General features: G+C 38.7%; 1 pseudogene; it reads left to right on the top strand.

The window, feature by feature from the left end:
• The first annotated feature begins 1469 nt into the window (after positions 1 to 1469).
• LOC149199009 (putative sugar phosphate/phosphate translocator At3g11320) lies at positions 1470 to 16066 on the top strand (annotated as a pseudogene).
• The last annotated feature ends 790 nt before the right edge of the window (positions 16067 to 16856 follow it).

The following is a 16856-nucleotide window of genomic DNA, read 5'->3' on the forward strand; positions in this document are numbered from 1 at the left end:
TAGGGGCCCAACACTTGTTTTGTAAGCCTGAGTTTTGTAAATTGGGAAGGTCGAATGGAGAATTGAAACACTCTGGCATTGTTGGTGGAATCAACCACGGTTAAGTCAATAGTTGATATTTGACTTTGATCAAATTCTGTACACGGCATAACGACAATTGAAGTGGGAGAGCGTTGGAGTAGGCGCACTTGAATTTGCAGAGGCGTTCATGAGGTAAGCGTATTTGTATTAAATAAAACCAGTGGCATATTTCTTATTGTGTTGACTGAATGAGGAATGTTGCATGGTTAAATACAACAATCAACGTGTAATGGTGTGTGAGCCAATGTCATTTTAAAATGATTTGCAGAAAGGTTGGGTTGAATAAACAATGTCGAGTTCAGAAAAAAGTAAGGCGCACATACTAAATGGGACCAATGTTAATTGTTAAACTTTTGGGAGTTGGACGCAATATATATTGGGTTCATGGTTATTGAACCATATGTTTGACAAGCTTCCGCTTCATTGAACCATTGTGATGGTTGTGAAATTGCCAGATTGGAATCTTCAATTTCAGAGATTTGGAGAAACATTTATATTTACACTATTGGGGAAGATTCTGGGTTTATGCAGGGTAGACCTGCGTCATTTTTGGTATCAGAGCTGGAATAGCTCTGTTTGAAGGATGAAGTTTTTTTTTTTAATTGCATGTGATAAGATCAGATTTTGAGACTGATGAATGTTGCAGCACAGAGATGCCGTGCAGGTGGAAGATGAAGCGAGATCAATAGGATCTTGAAGGTGAGTTGTAGTTGATATTTAACTCTGGTTTGAAGACTATTTGCAAAATTTGATTTACCGGCATAGTGAAGAAATCTCAGCAGGAAGAAGCAGATCACAGCTGGAGTGCAGTAATGAAGGAGTCCAGCAAGGGATTCTAGGTGAATGTGGCAGAACCTAAAGATTCAACAGAGGTTGAATAAAAAGGACAAGTGTGTTCTTGGAAGTTGCAGATAAGAGAAGCCTGAAGGAGCAATGGAGAATGCTCGAAAGGTTCCAGCAGAGGACCAGTGATTACCAAAAGACCAGATCTGGAGGGAAGGATTGGTGAGGTAAGTGGCAGCAAGAGAGTTTGCTGTTGTAGAGGCTTGATGCAACTCATGGGTGAGAAACTCATGGCGAAGGAGATGACTACTGAAAGTCATAAAGGAGAAAGCAGAGGTTCAGAAAAAGGCCACAGTAGAAAAGAGAAGAAATATGCCAAGGCGAATGGCATAAGACAGCAGTTGACTCACGAAGAGTATGAGAAAGAGAAAGCTGAGATAGCAGTTCATCTTGAGCTATTGATGGAGTTGTTACGGGAAAATGTGAAAGACCAGAGACATGGTTTGCTGATGAGGAAGAGAGTGAAGTGGCAGAGGCTACAGCAGAAAAGAGATCGACAGATAAACATGCAGTTAACAGAGGAGCTGAGGAAGCTCGAGCAGATGATGGATGTACAATTGAGACGGGAAGAACTCAGAGCAGCTGGGTTGGAAAAGGAGGTTTCCATTGGTGAAACAGAGGAGAAGATCATTGATGATTTCTTGAGTTATTGGGTAAATCCAGATCAGCTGGATAATGTAAAACCGTGTATTTTTGTAGCTGACAATTGTGATGTGATTACAGGTTTTACTGATAAGGATGCGCAATCTTGTGAAACTGTTACAGTACAAGAGGAAGTTCTTGTGAATAAGGAAGAGGATCAGCTTGAAGAGCTGGTATATAAACCAACAGTTGAGACTGATGAACTTTGTGATTTTCAGACTAAAGGTTTGTGTGTGAGTGCAGGGACTGTCAGTGATAGTGAAATGCTTCAGCAATGCTATAGTGAAATTGCATTGTTGGAATACTTGTTGGAGAATCCAGAGTATGACAGGGAGATTGCAGAAGAAAGAGTTCAGTACAGTGAACAAGAGGAGAAAGACATCATGGAAACAGATGGTATGAGAGGAAGACTGGTTGATAGTCTTGAGAGTCCTTTAGAGAATTCTTTGGGAAGAGAGAATCAGCATACTGATGTGCTGATTGAGAAGGAGAATTCAAAACAGCATACTGAGGTGCTGGCAGAGGGAAGTAAGGCACTGATGCCTTATGATTTTTGTTTTAACAAGTGTTTTGTGAATGCAGGTATTGTTGCAGGTGCTGAGGAACATTTGACTCAGCTGAGCAGTCAAATGAAGGAAGAAGTTTTCCGTTGTAGAAGACAAGAGGGCAGGGATGATTGGGTGGCAGTAAGAAATGAGAAGGTAAGAACGGAAACAAGCGTAGGAGTAAGAACTGAGCAAGCCATCTTAGCTCAGCAGGCAGAAAAAAATCAGCAGCTTGAAGATTTATTGGACAAGGAAATTGAATTAATCAGAAGAATCATGTTGAAAATGTCTCAGAGGAAGACATCAGCAAGGAAGAGACGCAGCAGAAGCAGCAGCAAAATGAAAACAGAGACAGATTGTGAAAGTGCAGCAAGTGGAGCAAGACAGCATAAAGTGTGGGATCCAGGCGGACAAAGATTTAAAACGCATGATCTGGAGATCATGATCATTTTCTACCTTGGGAGTCTGATGCAGGAGCATAGACTCGGAAAAATACCTTGTATTTATTAAAACTAAGGGGTCTCATGTTTTTGAGAAATTATTAATTTTATGTAAATATTTATGAGATTTTGAGAGGATTTGTAAGTGTTTCCAAACAACTGAAAACATGAGAGGAATTAGCCTTGAGATAATTAAGAATTAATGATGGAGCCTAAGTTAGATTTAGTTTCAAGATTTTAGGGATAAAATCTAGATTGTAGGGGTGTTGAGATATTTGAGGACTTTGTTGAGTGATTAAAGGGATTTGAACCTAAATTGGTTTAATTCAATTTGTATAAATTTATGAGCCTCAAAGGCAAATTGGGGTAGATAGGATAGAATAGAGAGGAGAAAGTGAAGTTGGGACAGCCAAAGCTTGAAAGCCTTCGGGCAATTGTAAGGCCGTTAATGTTGAATATTCGGCAAAGGAAAAGTCTGTAAGTATTTTTATTATTAATGTGAAAAGTGTTCTTAGAGTTGTGTGGTTCGATTTCTAGAGTGGTGTATATTTTCTGTAACTGAGTTTAAATTGAGAATGCACATTTTATATAATCTGGTGGTGAAATCGTTGTTTGAGTTTAATGCCATGAAATGAGTCAAATTTTACAGAGTAATGGAAAATCGTTCTGAATAATCGATGCTGGAATAGTTGATAGTGGGGAGAAAATATCCTTCAGTTAGAATTTGACATTGGATGCATGTGTATAGTGTTTGTAAATTCTTACACTACAGTGAAATTGGAGCGATAACTTGAAGCAGCTGGAAATCGATCTACAACATTGGTCAATGTAGTTGAGTTTGTGTTCTCAGCGCATGGAATGTGAATGAAACGCTTGAAATTCTGTGTAAAGTATAGGAGGAGGAAAGGTCGATTTCAATTAAAATCGACCTACACATTGAATGGAATTCAATTTGCATAGCGCAATTAGAGATATGAATGAATCGTTGTATGGAGTGCATGAATTTTAATGGTATTTCTGCGAAGAATTGATTTTAATGTCGACTTATGAATGAGTTGCTGGATTCATGTTTTATATGCCGCGGTGATGAACTGAAGGTATGTCAAATTGGGTGAAGCGTGGGGAACTCTATTTCCCTGGAGCGATGTCAGTTATGACAAAGTCTAACTCGGCATTTTGCATCTTCTGGAACGTACGCAGAAGTTTATAATTGAATCTAATCTTATGTCCTGTCAATTGACAAATGAAACAGAATTCGATTGATGGAAAACGCTGTTGGATGGAATTGAATATAAATGGCATGGTGGCTGTCGTTTTATGTTGAACCAGGTCTATTGCCGTAATTTGTTCATATATGAAATCCTGTTTGGTATGAATGTGCAGAGATTGTTTAACAGCATTGAATAAGGTGAAAGACTTCGGCAAAAGCGTTGAATGCAGTTGAACGTTTAACTGGGGGCCCAACACTTGTTTTGTAAGCCTGAGTTCTGTAAATTGGGAAGGTCGAATGGAGAATTGAAACACTCTGGCATTGTTGGTGGAATCGACCACGGTTAAGTCAATAGTTGATATTTGACTTTGATCAAATTCTGTACACGGCATAATGACAATTGAAGTGGGAGAGCGTTGGAGTAGGCGCACTTGAATTTGCAGAGGCGTTCATGAGGTAAGCGTATTTGTATTAAAAAAAACCCGTGGCATATTTCTTATTGTGTTGACTGAATGAGGAATGTTGCATGGTTAAATACAACAATCAACGTGTAATGGTGTGTGGGCCAATGTCATTTTAAAATGATTTGCAGAAAGGTTGGGTTGAATAAACAATGTCGAGTTCAGAAAAAAGTAAGGCGCACATACTAAATGGGACCAATGTTAATTGTTAAACTTTTGGGAGTTGGACGCAATATATATTGGGTTCGTGGTTATTGAACCATATGTTTGACAAGCTTCCGCTTCATTGAACCATTGTGATGGTTGTGAAATTGCCAGATTGGAATCTTCAATTTCAGAGATTTAGAGTAACATTTATATTTACACTATTGGGGAAGATTCTGGGTTTATGCAGGGTAGAACTGTGTCAAGATGTCAAATTTTATTTTTTGAGTTATAAGAAGAAGTTTGTTTGGTTCATCCTGAAGGGTTTTTAAATAAGGAACATGGGCATCTTGTTTGTAGGTTAAAGAAAGATTTATATGGTTTGAAAATTGATTAAAATTTCTTTTATGAGAAAGGTTTTGTGAGAAGAAAAAGTGATCGTAACCTGTACACCAAGAAAGATGAAGTCATGAATATTTCTTTGATATCTTTATATGCTCATGATATTATCCTAATAGGTAGTGCATCCAAGTTGATTGAAGAAATTGAAATTCAGCTGTCATAGGTATTTGACATGAACGATCTTGGTGAATTGCATTACTTTAGAAAAAAACACAAAATTGTATAGTGATGATGGAACTAAATATGTGAATGGAACTTTGTATCATCATCTGGTGGGAAGTATGAACTACCTCACCACTACCATGTCAGCTATAACATATTTTTTGAACATCCTTAGTCAGTTCTGGATCAAAAAAGGAAGTCCTTTGAAATCATGATGACAGAGGATCAACCTCTATGTATGCATTCAATATAGGATCGAGGATCCTATCATGGAGTAGCAAGAAACATCCAATTGTTTCTTTGTCATCCACAAAAGTTGAATACAAAGCCTTGGCCAATGCAACTTGTGAAGTTATTTTGTTAAATAGGATTCTTGAATATGTTGGAGAAACAAAAATATGCCCAACAAGAATCAAATGTGACAACTAGAGTTCCGTTAAGTTGGAAAATAATACAATATGGTATCAGAGTCATACGTTGAGATCTCAAAGGCCAGATTTGGGTTGTTCAAATAGAGTGTGATCTCAAATATTGTGAGTGTGGTTTACTATATCTTCTGCTTCTCTTCTTGTTATTTCTTATTTCAACATGGTATCACAACTCTAATACCAAATTGGAATAAAATAAGAAAATACCATGATCCACCAAGAGATTTAGTTTGCATAGGTCCACATATATCAACATGAATCAATTCAAGTATTTCCCTCTATATTTCCTCTTTATATAGAGGAACTCATCTTTACATTGTTTTCCAAGTGCACATGCTTCACATTCAACATTACCATTGTTCATATCACGAAGACCTTCAACTATTGTTTTCTTTTGAAGTAAATTAAATCATTGTGATTTAAATTACCATACCTTTCATTCCATAGCTCTTCTATTGACATTGTTTTAGATGCCAACGCTTGATGACATGTCCTGGTCACATCCAGCTTATACAATCCTCCAACCCTATTACCTACGACAATAAACTTGTAGCGATCTTGGATGTATTTAACAACACACTGTGATTTAATAAATTCCACCTTTGAATCTTGGTCAACAATATTATAACATAAATTAAATTATTTTTGATATGAGGAACATACATCAAATTATGGATATGTCTCTCTCCATTAGGCTAATTCACACCTATTACTTTATAACCTTAAAATTTACATGATATGTTATCTCCTAGGAAAACGTATTTTCCATCAATGTTATCATAATATTCATCAAACCAATCCTTATTACAAGACATATGGAGTGATTCAATAGAATCGATGAACCAAACATTCGCATCATCAGCCTCCACAGACAATGCAACATCAGAAACAAACAAGCTAAGATTTTTAAATCTATCACTGATCTAGGTGTCTTTGTCCATAAAATTTCCATTGTAATTTATGTTTCTTTGTTTAGACTCATTATATCTTATCTTATAACAATCTTTAGAGTTATGCCCAGGTTTTCCACAATAACAACAATTGTCATTTTTCTTATCATGAGTTGGAAATTTAGATTATGTCATACCTTTCTAGTTTGCTTGAAACTTGTCTCTTTTGTTTTTTATCCCATGGCTTACCTCTATATGGTTGTTTACCCTTGGATACCAATTCCAAATATGAACTATTAAAGAAAAATTAAAACTCTTCATCCTCTCTTCTAGTTGTAAAAGAATTCCTATCAATTCATCAAATGTAGGGGGCTTCTCTCTAACTGGGAGACTTAGAATAAAGATTTGATAATCTTGCACTAAGCCTTTTTAATGTGATGGTGATCAAGTCAATATTGGACACCATTTCACCAATATCGCCTAACTTATCTTTGACACGGGAAATGAATTTGCTTATATTTTCATTTGTTTCCATTTTCTTTAGACAAAAGCTTAGTCTTCAAAAAAAAGACCGGGTTTGTATTTGTTGTTACATAGAAAACCTTGAGCACATCCCACATTTCTTTTGATGTCTTGTAATCTCTAATGTGAGGAATTATATTGTCCTTTATGGACATACGAAGCAACACCTTTGCCTTCAGTTTTCATTTATCCTATTCTGAAAGAGAAGCAACAATAGTGGGTTTGGGCTCATTCCCACTTACAATTGACCTAAATGGTAACTTTGCAATACTATTAACAACTTAAATTTCCACTTAACATATTTTTGGGCTCATTCCTACTTACAATTGACCCTAAATGGTAACCTCCCAATACTATTAACAACTTAAATTTCCTTTTAACATCAAGCTTAGTGGATTCACTTAAATATGTGAGATTACACTCTATTGTTTAAAAATTACCTATATAAAAAAATTTAAATAAATTTTGGACTTTTTACATTCTAAGAAATTGGATCTAATATATTAAAAATAAACAATAGCACACACAACAAAGAAATCAAATCATAACAAATTACTTTTCTAGTCTAATTTCTCTAAAATTTGACGGGAATTTACTGAAACCACATGCTTGATGGGTAATCTTTGATGGGTGTTAAATCCACATATGTAGTAAAAAAACCAGTAATAAGCTTATGGTTTCTTGAATATCATTCTTAAAAGAAAAATTTAAAACATTGATGTTTTCCAGTGTGTGATTCTATAGAAAATTTTACTTTATTTTCTAATTATTTTTTGGAAATTTGACTATCTTTATAATTTCATAGTAATAATAATAAGTAATTACAATCTCTAAACATTTGTGAATAAGATAAAACTAATGATATGCATAAAAATAAATTATAATTAGGGATTCTATTTGTTCTATATATACCATCAAAACTTGTATTGAATAACAATGATTTTTCTTTTTTCATATATATATAACTTTAATTTCTTCAATAAATATTTAGAGTCTTATATATATATATATATATATATATATATATATATATATATATATATATATATATATATATATATATGTTAAGTGAGATGAGGTTTCCACGATAAGAAGGGTTCCACAACAAGGTACAATGCATGATGATGACACGTAGCAAATGAGGACACGTAGGCGTGGCAGTAAGATTACATAATAGGAATTGTCATTTTCGTCACAGTTTCATCTCACATAGTAGTCAGCTTCTTTATTCAGGTATAGTAAATAAGAGTGGAAGGGCCTCCCTATCCAGTCCAGATCCACTTTCTATCTTCCACGATAAATGACCAAGAAAAGGCGTAGAAGGAATAAGGGAAGGGGAAACGCAACCCATACAATAATCTGATAATGAATGAGGAACGAATGCATCTGGATATTGATTATAAGATGCGGTTTGATATATATCAAACCTTTGTGTTTCGGGGGTTTGAGGAATATTGATCCATCCATATTTGTATAGCTTTCCCACCAGATTCACAAAGCAGGACTCAAATGCTGCTGGTTGGACGTATATCCCCTAGTAATGGTGGTGCCTCCACCTTAGATGCTGCTATTGGCTCGGATGTTGCTAGTGGAACTGCTGCTAGCTATGGGTCTAAATATATTTAGCTGTTTCTATCCCACAACCTCTGCGCTCATTGAACGACTCTGCTGCAATGGATGGCAGAGGGTCCATATTACCTTACCCCGAAGGCCGGGGGAAGCACTGGAGTGATCTAGTAGCCAGGAAGGGGCCTGATTGATAAGTGCCAAAATATTTTCATCGACTCCAAGACTTCATGTTTCACCCTTAGCACAACTCTGAGTCTTGTATCAGTCAAATGCATGGGGCCCGGAATAAACCCATACAGAGTGAATGCTTCAATCACGGGATGCTGCCATGCGTGCTTTCAGGCTTGATAGCGATGCTTATATACGTTGCACCTCTATGTGCTACTATCTTCAAATTCAGGTATTAAATATGAATCTTCACTTAAATAAGCTTCAAAATCATCATCGGGCCTGGCACCAAGCTCATCTACTATTAGAGGAACATGTGCCTGGTACTTCAAGCCATTAGGAAAGGGTAATAGTATTTGGAATAATGCTTAATTAGTTATGTAAATTTCTGACAAATTAGTCAGCAGATTTTGTGTTCTCTGCAAAATTAAGGCAGCAAATTGTTAGGGTGGTCAGTGATGAGCCCCAAAAATGGACAATTATTTGGGCTCATTCAACCTCCTAATTTGAATTAATCCACCATTCTCATTAGTTTATTGCATGTTTTTGATTACATTTATGTTAATAGAGTGAATTTGGTTAGTCATTATGCCAACAAGTCTAATGGGTGCTTTGTGTAGCCTTTTTGGTCAATTTGGAGACAAAATTGAAGGTCTTAATGAGCACTTGGCAGCCAAATTCGTGGGAAGACAAGGGAGAGGATTTATAGGAAGGTGTCCCCTTCATTTATGGGCCCTTACCTCGAATTCTCAACCATCAGCTCGGAGTTCAAGGGCCACCAAATCAATCAACACAAGGGCAGCCAAGCAAGTCAAGTAGGACTGCTGTTAACTACAAGTCTTGGGCAACCGAGTCCCTAAATTTTAGGAGGACTGTTGGGTCCTCAAATTGTATAAATAAGAAGGCGTAGGGCCTCATTTTGGTTAGCCAGTGGATGTTAGCTAGTTAGCCAGTAGATAGTAGCTAGTGGTTAGTCATTTTGTAGCCATTGGTTAGCTAGTTTGTAGTTCGATTTTTATGCAATAGATTAGCTTTGCTTTCAGCTCATGTTCAAGTTCTTCTTGTGGGCAGTTTTGATGTAACTCTTCATTTCTTGATCAATAAAGATGAACCCAGCTTTACACCAGCTCTAAATCTCTCTTAGGAGGCTGTAGCTCTTGGGGTTGGGCCCATCTCAAGCGCCCAATACCTCCTTCGTTTATCTTTGTGTTTGCTGCGTTCTTAAAATAAAATCTGCTATTTAGATTTAGATCTTGCTTCGTTATTTAGATTTCTTTTGATGGTTAAAGTAGTTGTTTATGTTTAGAATATATTGGTAGGATAATAACAGGAAAAAGCTCAAAAAAAGGGTCAGCAAATGCTTTTGGTTTCACCTCTTCCTTATTGGATCAGGGGCTGGAGTTGAAGTAACCATGCTGTCCCAAACAAAAACACTTTCTTTGCTTCACCATGCAATCATTAGTGTTTGAATCTCGTTCGTAGAACTTGATATCAGTTTGGATGCATGCTTAGGTTTATGATCACTTAGTTTCATAGTTGTTTCACATGGTTTCACTGCAAATAAACTTCTGTTCATTTCCTTTTGTTGTTCGGTCAGATTAGAGTGAAGTAACTAGGTATTAGGTTTTATAACTAGATCTTTGTTTTCTTGCATGTCTTTGTTTGTTCAGTTTGAAAAACCACTTGCAGAGTACCTGTTATCCTTCCTTACCTGCCCATACCCCATCCAACCTACCTGTTTCATCCTTCACTCAGAACCCTTACCTTACACTTACCTCATTCGCTTACTTTGCCATAATTCTCATCTTCTTGTGCAACATCATCTCATCCCTCCTTGAACAAATCTCACCATCTACACCTTCTCCTCAACTCCATTCCCCAATTCCTGGACCTCTTCACACCCCTATTTCACCTCCATACTCATTCCATCATCTTTTTCCTTCCATCCATGCTCCAAAATCCCATTTCGAAACATCCTGTAGAAGAATTACAGAACATCCTGTAGAAATCCTGAACATCCTGTAGAACCCCTGCAGACTTCTTGTAGAAGCTCATAAACACGGTTTCTTGGCAGCCAAACTTTGTGAGACTCTCTGGAAGGGTGTTAGGGACCCCTTAGACCCTCTCTGAACCTTCCTGACCTCTTCCATGCATTTCTCCTCCTTGATCCACCTCTGCACAGTGAAAAGCCAGTTAAAAGCACATGCATGATAATTCTAATAACTTAATCAAAAATACAAAAAGATGTTTTCTTCAGATAGTGATAACTTGGACACATGCATTTTACCTTCCTAGAAGTAATGGCATCTCTTTTCGTAGTTTGCATTCTCTCCTTTGCATTAGTAGGACTAGCTGGTAGAATTAGGGTTTGCTAGGGTTTGCTTTTCCTTTTGGCTTTCAGTTCCTTTTTGCAAATAGATTAGCTTCCTTTGAGTTAACTTTCGTCCATCAGTTAAAAAGCTTCTTCTGAGAACTCATAGAAGTTGGCTTGAGCCCCTAGCGGACTTGTGCCAGCTGACCGGGTGACAGCTGCACCAAGAGCTAGTACTTGTGCATACAGCACCGTCGCTTCCAAGTTTGTTACGAACTACCGGGTTGACAAAACTAAAGAAGGAAGCTCCAGGAGTTGTAGCATTATTGCTACAATACTGGAGCCCACCATCTTTTTGGCGCCATTGCCGGGGAAGCATCAGAGTATTGGTGATTGTCGCTTTTCTTCTATTTTCCACTACAATCTTCTGCTAAGTAGTTTATTTCATTTCCATTATGCAATTTCATTTATGCAAAAGTAGATTAGCCTTTCCCGCTTTCATAGATTAGCATTTCAATTCTGCAATTTCATTTCTGCAAGCGTAGATTAGCATTTCAATTCCACAAGCGTAGTTTAGCATTTCATTCCTGCAATTTCATTTGAGCAAAATAAATTAGTCCTTTACTGCTTTCATTTCAATTCCGCATTTTCATTTCAGCAAGATAGTTGGTTGCAGTTCAATCTATTTTAGTTTTGCAGGTACAAGAAGAAAAATACAAAAATCAATCAAAAAGATTTCCTTTCATGCCTTGTAGGAGTAGAGATAAGTTAGAAAAATGATTTCACAACACCCCCCATTGCTTCACACGGCCAACCTTCTCTCTTCTTCGATGGCTGTGACTAAGAAGAACCCTTGGATGGACAAAAAGACATATTTAAAGAACCTCTAGGGGAGAAGAAGAAGAAAACATTCCTCTGGAGCAAATGGCTACAAGCAGAAATGTTGGGAGCAGTCCCTTGTCCAAAGACGAATTTGAAGATCAGATAGAAGATTTCAAGAGTGATATGAGGCAGTTTCTTGCCATGCAATTGGATACCCTGTGGATCCAAAAGAAGCAAGAGGAAGCCAAGAGGGCTTTGGTCATATTTTGTCCCAGGTGCACTAGAAAGCATCCTAGGAACGAATGTCCAATGCACCCCCTAGAAGTGTGTTTCATCTGTGAAGAATACCATCCTACAGATCAGTGCCCTTCCTTGCCCGGAATTAAAATTGCATACCAGAGAGCCAAAGGAGCCACTAAATCACTCTGTTATATGAACCAAAGGAGGCCACATGGACCCATACCCTACCAGCAGGGAATGCAAGGTACATCCCAGACCTATTATGACCCCTATCAAGCCACTTTCATGCCTTCCTGGGGTCCCCCTGCTCATCCATCCTGGTTCACACCTCCTCCTTGTTCCTTCACAGATCCATATTATGCCCAACTAGTTGCTCATTCATTTCACTCTTATGCTCAGCCACAGCCTCAGTGGAATGCACCTTATCAGGAGTGGAGGCCCCAGTACAACTTTCATCCCACTCATTTTCCTCCACCACCTGCTCATCCACAACCATCGCCTCCTCCTCCACCAAGGCAACCCCAAATGCCTACCCAACCACAATGCCATCCATCTCCATCTCAATTTCACACCTCCACTCAACTACCCGTACCATTTCCAAAGCCATACAATGGAGCAGCTCAACCCAATTGCAAAGCTGAGGCACAACATGTGCAAATGACTCCTCTTGAGCTCAATGATGTTCACCAAAGCTCAGGAAGAGTGTTGCAAAACAGAGATTATATTGACAACATTGAAGGACCAAAGGAAAAAGAAGATTCCAAAGAGGAGATCAAAGAACCATGGGCTGCACTTGATGAAGAGAAGAGATCAAAATCAAAGATCGAGAGAGTTTCCTCATGGTTACCATCAAATCTTCCATGTATTCAAGAGAAAGATCAGCAAAAGGAGGAAGATGAGAAAGTCATGATAGAAAGTGACATGAAGAATGATCCAGATCAGCAAAAGGAGGAAGATGAGAAAGTCATGATAGAAGGTGACATGAAGAATGATCCAGATCAGCAAAAGGACCAAGGATATCAAAGCTATATTGAGACATGGTTCCAGACAGTCACTAAGTTGCAGCAGTACTCTCTTCCTCAGCTATGTTTGATCCCTTCAAGGTCAGATCATTTGGTCCCTGAGATCTGGATACCTATCCAAGCATGCATTTCGAGCCTCCACATCATTTTGTCTCTAATCTCGATGTGCACATGGCTCCATTGGAAGTATTCTTATACTTGAAAATGATTTTGTTTTTCAAGTAGGGTAGGGTAGAAAAAAAAAAAAAAAAAAAAGAAAAAAAAGAAAAAAAAAAAAAGAAAAAATGAAAAAGGAGGAAAATAGAAATCTAAGGTGAAAACCTCCTCGGAGGCGCCTTAGATTGGCTCATTGATTGAAAACCTCCATGAGGCGGTCAATGGGTTGGAAAAAAGAGAAAATGAAAGGGAATAAGATCTTTGGGTGAAAACCTCCCTTGGAGGCGCCCAAGGCAGGCAATTAGGGTGAAAACCTCCATGAGGTGCCCTAGTTGTTTTTCAAAAAAAAAAAAAACAAAAGAGAAAAAGAAAAATAAAAATAAAACTAATTCCATTGGCTAATTGCAAGTTGCAAGAAGGACGTTTCATGACAGGAGGAGCACTCAAATCAAGGTTAAAGGAATTTTTCTTGTGCCTTCTACAGGAAGCTCTGTATTTCTACAGGAAACATCCTGTAGAACCTTTGGACGAACCAAATTCAAGTCTAAAATGGAATCTGATGGTGGGAATCTGTTGATTAGGCCTACAAGCACTTGTGTGTCCATCCCTTGCCTTTCTCCATCATTTTTTCCACCTCATTGTGCTTCTCATTGTGCTTCTACAGGAACTTCCTGTAGAAATTGTGGGAAACTAGACATGGATTTCAAAAAGTGGTTTGGTGAACATGGTAGCTTCCTCAAGGGTTCAGAAGCCCTCATGCAATCTTCCAACTCCTCCTCCATCATCTCCATACCTGCATCACAGCCCAAGCTCAGTTTTCCCTTCCATGCAAACACATGCAAAGTGCCTTGAAGCAAAAACACCTAGAACACAATTTGTTTTTGCCATAACTTGAACACCATGCATCCATTTGACAAACCGTTTTATGGGGAATTGTACAAGGGTGATGAAAACATGCCTGAGCAGTTTCATGCCGTTCCGGTGCACGGTTTCCAAGAAATCAGCCTCCATCACCATCAGCCATTTTTACATTTTCTCCATATCCGTGCATCCGTTTCAAAACCTGTTTCATGGAGATATGCATGTGAGTGATAGTAACCTACCCAAGAATTTTCAGCTGATTCCGATGCACGGTTTCCGAGAAATCGATCTCTGAAATCTTCAGCCATTTTCCATTTTTCTCAAAATCCGTGCATCCATTGATCACGATTTTGCTATGGGAGATGCATAATGATGATAGGAACATGATCAGCAAGTTTCAGATCAATCCGATTTACCGTTTGGGAGCAATGGCGAAAACAAGTTCTGGTTCTGTGACAATGCAGCAGCAGCAGCTTGAATGTGCAGATTTGAACGTGGAAACAATTGCCTGGAGCTTAGATCTGGTCAGAGGACACCTGCACAAGGAAAAGCAATCAAAAATCATCAGCCAAGCCCTCATGCAACCAAAGGATCCAAGCATGCAACAGCAGAACATGAGCATACAGCAGCAAAAAGCTTCACAAGCAGCCATTTGACTTCAGGTACGTGACTAAACCTTGTTCATCTATTGCATGAATCTAGTCTAAGCATTGCATGAACGAATGGAATGGTGAAATTAAGCCATGAATGTAGCAAGACACCCAGTTCTCTAGCACTCACGAGAAAGTCACGCAGCATGCGTGGATCGTCATTCACGTGGAAGTTGAGAAACACAGGCAATGGAAGATTTGTTGAACTTCAGTGCACAGGGCATCAATTGATTAACAAATAGAAGAAGACATGCAGTTCATGATAGCATAGCAGTTCATATGGGCCAGCACACGTTTTTGCCAGTTCACTCCACCAAAAATCACGCAGAATTAATGAGCGCTCAGCCGAAATTCATAAACTGTTAGTCAACTTGCACTTGCATCATGTTAAACTGAAGTATACATCCTCTGCTCCACAATCAGCTTAACCTATCATCCTTCGCTGATTTTTTTGGCCTGTTCAAAATTCTTCCGCATACCAAGATCGTGCAGAGGCTTATAATAACGAGACATCCACATCTGTTTTGGGTCCATCTGAGTCCTACACAGTATAGACAAGTACCCAGACGATGCTCAGGTCTGGAAACCAATTGGGTCTTCCGAATATTGATCAAATCTGATTTTTCAAGCCCTCTTCAGCTATGGCCGAAACACAAACATGGACGAGGCGGGGCAGTAATCCAAATTCCCGTGTCCCAGACTATTACAACAGCTCTCATTATTGCAGCTTGGTACTCTTCCAATATTGGTGTGCTATTGCTTAACAAATGCCGACTTAGTTTTTTGGATGCAGATACCCAATATTCCTCACAATGTTGCACATGTGTGCCTGTTCATTTTATGGTTTTCTGGCAATTTCATGGTTAGAGATTGTACCAATGCAGTTCATCGTCTCCAGGAGACAGTTTCTTGAGATATTGGCACTGAGCTTCATTTTCTCCTTCTCGGTTGTTTGTGGAAATATTTCTCTGCGCTATTTGCCAGTCTCCTTCAATCAAGCTATTGGGGCAACAACTCCCTTCTTCACAGCAATATTTTGCATTTATAATAACATGTAAGAGGGAGTCTTCTGTGGTTTATATGGCCTTGGTGCCTGTGGTATTTGGCATTGTTATTGCAAGCAACAGTGAGCCATCATTCCACCTTTTTGGCTTTTTGGTTTGCCTAGGATCAACTGCTGCCAGAGCATTGAAATCAGTTGTTCAGGGGCTCCTGCTTACCTCTGAGGCAGAGAAGCTTCACTCTATGAATTTGCTCATGTACATGGCACCAATTGCTGCGCTGTTATTGCTTCCTGTTACTCTTTTTGTGGAGGGTAATGTATTAGCTATTGCTATTGAAAAAGCCAGAGAAAACACCTTTATCATATTCCTGTTGCTTGGAAACATGACCATGGCTTATCTTGTGAATTTAACCAACTTCCTTGTTACAAAACATACGAGTGCCCTCACGTTGCAGGTTTTAGGAAATGCCAAGGCCACCATTTCTTCCATATGATTGCATATACTTGCACATTCATAACAAGGCTGAGGATTCACTAGGAAAAGCAGCAGACAGCGAGGAAGAAGAGCAGAAAGGGGGAGAAGATGATAGCTGCCACAGCCAAGCTGAAAGTAAAATCGCCCACAGCCAAGCAGGAAGTTAGCAGACTGTTTCTACAGGAAGACAGAGAATTGTTTCTACAGGAAGTTTGGAGAAAGGGCAGCAGAAGGAGAAATTGGCCGAGATTTTAGCCAAGGAGGCCACCAGGGCCATCAAAGATGAGGAGAGAGATTGGTTGCTCAGAGGATGAGAAACACTTTCAGTAGGGGGGTGATGATGAGCCCCAAAAATGGACAATTATTTGGGCTCATTCAACCTCCTAATTTGACTTAATCCACCATTCTCATTAGTTTATTGCATGTTTTTTATTACATTTATGTTAATAGAGTGAATTTGGTTAGTCATTATGCCAACAAGTCTAATGGGTGCTTTGTGTAGCCTTTTTGGTCAATTTGGAGACAAAATTGAAGGTCTTAATGAGCACTTGGCAGCCAAATTCGTGGGAAGACAAGGGAGAGGATTTATAGGAAGGTGTCCCCTTCATTTATGGGCCCTTACCTCGAATTCTCCACCATCAGCTCGGAGTTCAAGGGCCACCGAATCAATCAACACAAGGGCAGCCAAGCAATGTTGGCATTATGATTCAAGTGTTGTCCTTGATGGCAACTCACTCAGAGGATGATACAAGTGCTCAGAGGTTGGTACAAGTGATGGCATCTTAATCAGAAGACAGATCTCAGTACAG

This window comes from Pinus tabuliformis, chromosome 2_1 (genome assembly GCF_031772625.1).
Source record: "Pinus tabuliformis cultivar Carrire ecotype Pingquan chromosome 2_1, CPIR1, whole genome shotgun sequence".
Taxonomy (NCBI): domain Eukaryota; kingdom Viridiplantae; phylum Streptophyta; class Pinopsida; order Pinales; family Pinaceae; genus Pinus; species Pinus tabuliformis.